The following is a 5,038-nucleotide window of genomic DNA, read 5'->3' as shown; positions in this document are numbered from 1 at the left end:
CGGCCGGACGTGCGGGGTCCCCGGGCCGCCTCCCTTCCCGCCGGCCCCGCCCGCGCCCGGAGGGCTTGGGCTCTCGGCTGCGGCGGCTCCGCGCCCGCCCCGGGCAGAACAGGTTCCTTCCAGTTCGGGTGTGAGCTGCGCGCGCGGCGCCGCGGACCCCGAGTTCCTCCTCTCATGCCCGCTCCCCCCGATTTCGTCAACTTGCGCACCCCAGCGGTTCCCCTTGGGCGGGGTGTGTGTGTGTGCGGGCCCCAGGAAGCTCGCGGCCGGCTGCCACGGGCGCTTTGCTTTCCTCCCCTTTGCTGCAGAAGCGACAGCATCGCGTTGCGCGCGAGGGATGTGGGCGAGCAGCCGGGCTGAGTCAGCATCCCCGGCACGGGGCGCGCGCGCATCCTCCCCGCCAAGCGGGAGGCGACGTCCACACAGGTGCCAGGCCGCAGAACTCACGGGGAGCTCCGGTGGGCGAGGGACCCGGACGTTGAGGGGGTGCGTGCCCCTCATCCCGGAGTCCCGGACCCCAGGGTCACAGGGGGCTCAGCAGATGATGCTCAGGAGCCTCAGTAAGGAGCTCGTCACGGGGACAAAGCCGCGTGTCGGGTCCCAGGCGTTTCGGAGCCCGCGGGGGCACAGACTCGGCCGCCTGGTGTCCACCTCACGTCACCAGGGCCTCTTTGAGAACTGCTCGGAAGCAGAATGCCTTATTCTCCGCGTCCCCCTGCCGACTCTGGCACCAGCCGCTCCCTGCATTGGGTTCGGAGAATGTGCTTCTGATGTGAGAAACTCGGGAGAGCCTACTTTGGGGGTGCGTGTACGGAGGGTCGCCATCGGGAGGAGTCGGCGGTCTGAATCGTAATAAAAAGCCCTTTGCGGTCGCTGCCTGATTTCTCCCGTGATTTTGGCATCGGGTCTACTGGGTTAAGTGCCATTTTGTGCTGTTAACAAGCTCTGGCGTGGGTTAGGGGAGCAGGTGTGTTGGCGCAGAGTGCCTGCTTACGACCGGGACAGTACAGCCGGGGGCCACTGATGAGCTTTGCAACCTTGTCCGAGTAACCTAACTTCCTGGGGACAATCATGATATTCCCAGAATCAAAGGATTTAATTGATGATGCCAGATCACAGCGACTGGCGTTATGTATGGTACGGCCTCACTAGCCAGTAGCTCTTATTGTTACTGCTGTTTGTGGCTTTCCAAGTCCAACCGCTGACTGCAGCACACATCCTGCACGCGGTCCTTTTTCGAGCTGTTCTTCCAGGACTCCACACGTTATGAAATTTAGAATGTGACTTTAACCACCGGCATGAAAGTACTTGATGCTAAAATAGGAATGCCTGTAAATATAGTTTAGGATCTTACAGTGAGTGCCTTGGGACCTGTCCCTGCTGAGTGTGGAAATGTCATATTTAACATGACACAGCACATACTGTATTGAGACCTGCTTAGGAACCTAGGGGTGCAGTCCATTAACTATAGCTGAGTGACTCCAAGCAAGTCACCAAAGATCTTGGTGCTTCAGCTTCTTGGCTTTAAAAATTAGGCAAATAATACAGAAAGCCCTAGGGGTGAATGAACGTTTGGGAAGGTCACATCTGAGTGTGTGACCAGGTGAGATGGCTAGCTGTTGGAAGAGCACATGACTGTAGTGATGATAACAATAATAATGTAATGCTATTTTGTTAATATTAATTATGCCTATTAGTATTTTTTTTTTGCACTTTTGCTTTGTTCCCTGTATCAGGTGCGGTTTATGTGATCAAATTTTAAGCCCATCAGCAACCTTCTACAGTTGACCCTCATCTCCATTTTACAGATGAGAAAAGTTGAGGCACACAGCACAGAAGGGATTTTCCCCAAGGTTTAGACACACTGGCTCTTTTTGCAACTGAGAGCTCTTCCAAGTATGACATTTGCCACCTGCGTTCAGATAACAGCAAGGTGTCTGGAAACCCAACCTTTGTCCAGTCTTGCCAGCCACAAACCGGTGACATTTGCCCACCATGATTAGAGGCTGGCTTCACCTTGTTCCCTGAATCCTAGTGAGACCAAGTGTGAAAACCCCTGTTTTTCTCTCTCTTCCAGGGAAAGCAAAGGAGGGAAAGCACTGCATTACCATGCTAATCAATTACCTCCCCCCCCCCCAAAAAAAAAGAAAAACAAAACTAACTCTGTTTAGTTCTAAATACGAACAAAAGGACCTTTGGAATCTGGAGTACAGAAACAGAAAAATCAGGAAATTAAGTTCAGGGTTCAGCGCCCCTCTTAGCCTCTTCTGTTGTGTCTGTCGCAACCCAAGTGGCGGCAGAGCCCCTAGGGCCCTTCGTTTACAGGGAGCAAGGCTATAATGATGCCTTTAGAAAGTCCCACAACATCTCTGGAGATGCATTGGCTCCCGAGAGCTGTCCCCACTGCTGTCTCTTTTCTAGTCCTCCTGTTTTGGCTCATTTGCATGAGAACAGATTCCTTTGTGCAGACTTGGCCTGCCGGGTCTCTGTCGACGTTCCCGAGTCCTTCTAGTCTGCATGTTGGGTTGCTAGGCAGATATGACCCTGGCTTGCAAATAAGCTCCCTGCATTTACCAGCCCGTGAGAACTTCAACTTGGGCTGAGTAGACTGAAAGGAATCTTGTCTGGAGCTCGGGGAATTATAAGCCTGCTTTTAAGGGCTGGGTCTTGAGAGCAGCCAAGGAAGAGGGGGAGCCCTGGACAGCCTGCCCACCGCCCGCTCTCCTTCCCTGTCCCGGCACCACATGCCTGTCTTACCATGAGTATTCGATGAACTCAGACTCTCGCTTTAAAACGTTAATATCTGTTTCTCCGGACAGCACGGAACTTCACAGACTTTTCCCTCTAGGAGTCCTGACTCTCGAGGTGGAGGTGCTGGGTTTATCTTGAGGTTTACAGCATTTCCCCCAACCGTGACATCTGATGGTTTGAGGGAAGGCAGGGCCCTTCCAACAGAAATGCATGTTTTGGGGAGAATTTGAAGATTTCCCAAGGGGAAAATCTGTTCTGAGGCACAGTTTTGGGGGAATCACTTTTCAGAACATCAGCTCTTTCCTGAAGCCGATTTGTCTGAGAATCCACCATGGGGCAGGCGCGCTGTTCCTTTATTCCTGCCTGGTGGGCCTTCTCTAGCTTAGCCAGAGCCAAGATCTCACTAGGGTGCCCTGCTCTAGCTGTAAACACCTCTGGGGGGGAAGATCCAAATATTATGTCAGGGAAAGCTCCTTTCTTCAAGTCAATATGTCCCATCTCCCAAGTGCATCTTGTTAAAGATGCGTTTCCAAGAAAGTTACCTTGTGCTTAATAGTAATTTGTCAAAATTTATAATATATGTTGTTTGATTATAAACAATTACTTACAGTAGTAATGATAGTGGCTCGACCCAGAAGGGATTTTTTTTTTTTTTTTTACACTTGGAGCAAAGCATAAGCAATTAAATTTCAATTTCTACACAAAGTCTGTGTTCCAGACAAGTAGGATAAGGTAATTCACTACTTCTGAACATAAAGGTCTAGTATATTGAGATAGAATGGAAATACGGTTTTGAAAAAAAGAGAGAGATGATAGAAAATTTCCAACCTAATGAGAACTCTTCTCAAATAATTTTTGAATGAATGATGGTGGGAATTCCCTGATGGTCCAGTGGTTAGGACTTGGCGCTTTCACTGCTGGGGCCTGGATTCATTCCCTGGTCGGGGAACTAAGATCCTGCAATTGCTCTGGTGTTTATATGACATGGGATACATTGAAAAGCGTGGTTTAATAGTTTTGTTATAAAAGTCAACATTTATGGATACAATTGAAGTGATAACTTTTGCAGCTATTTAGAATCGTGATGAAGCAATGAAGGTAACTTAACCCTGTGTGAGAGTTTTGCCCCTCACCATTCAGATGTTGAAGCCCCTCCCCCTCCCCCCTCCCCCCTGCAATGTGACAGTATCTGGAGATGGGGCCTTTGGGAGGAATTAGGGTTAGATAGGTCATGAGGGTGGGGCCCATATGATGGAATTCGTGCCCTTATAAGAAGAGGAAGAGAGAGAAATCTCTCTGTCTCTCTGTGTCTCTCTCTGTCAGCACACACTGAGGAAAGGCCATGTGAAGGTGCAGTGAGAAGACAGCCGGCTACAAGCCAGGAAGGGAGCCCTCACTAGCACCTGACCATGCCGGCACCCTGATCTCAGACTTCTGGCCACCAGAACCAGGAGAAAATACATTCCTATTTTTTAAGCCACCCAGTCTATGGTATTTTGCTATGACAGCTTGAGTTAATACAGAAGGGGTGTTTTGTTTTTCCAGATTCTTTTGGAGGATAACCCAAGCAGAAACATTTGCAGGCCAATGAGGAGGATCCATATTAGTATGAGGACAAGAAAGATGTGGTTCCCTGTTCTCCCTGGAGAGAGAAAACAAACCCAAGAGTCACCACAGTGGACTGTGAAAGGCAAGGGAGGGGTCTGTGTAATTGAGAGGTTTGGTGGAAGATGCATATAAATGTTAAGATGCATGTGAACATGGACTCCAAGGCCCGACTTGGAATCCCAGGTCTGCCCTGGTAGCTGTGTCACCTTGGGCGAATTAACCTCTCTCCACCTCAGTCTGCTCATCCATGAAAGGGGGATGATAGTAATAATAATAATACCTCCCTCAGAGGGTAGTTGTGTGGGGAGCTTAGTGCTGTGTTGCTAGGTTAACTGAATTAACCTGTGTGAGAGGCTGGGGGCGTTGAGGAAGATGGAGCTCGATGGGCCTAGAATGGGTAGGAAAGTTCTTGCAAGCACTGGCAAGGCGGAGGGGTGAAGGGTGAAGAGAATGAGAGGAAGGTGGTGGTGGGGGGAGAGTATGCTGGATTCGGGGACAGGGAGGTCACCTCCCCACCCAGGGTACCGGGGGCCTCTGGTGATCTGAATTCTCTCACGCCTGGTTACCATTCTGGGCAGTGTTGATGTATCAGTGTGCATTGCGTTCACTCTGGAGTAACTTTTACTTGGATGTTAACACTGACATTTGTCCTTTTTTGTCTTCATTGTTTACTGCTCCT

Source organism: Lipotes vexillifer, unplaced genomic scaffold, assembly GCF_000442215.2.
Source record: "Lipotes vexillifer unplaced genomic scaffold, Lipotes_vexillifer_v1.1 scaffold664, whole genome shotgun sequence".
In the NCBI taxonomy this organism is placed as follows: Eukaryota; Metazoa; Chordata; class Mammalia; order Artiodactyla; family Lipotidae; genus Lipotes; species Lipotes vexillifer.
This window is presented reverse-complemented; position numbering follows the sequence as displayed.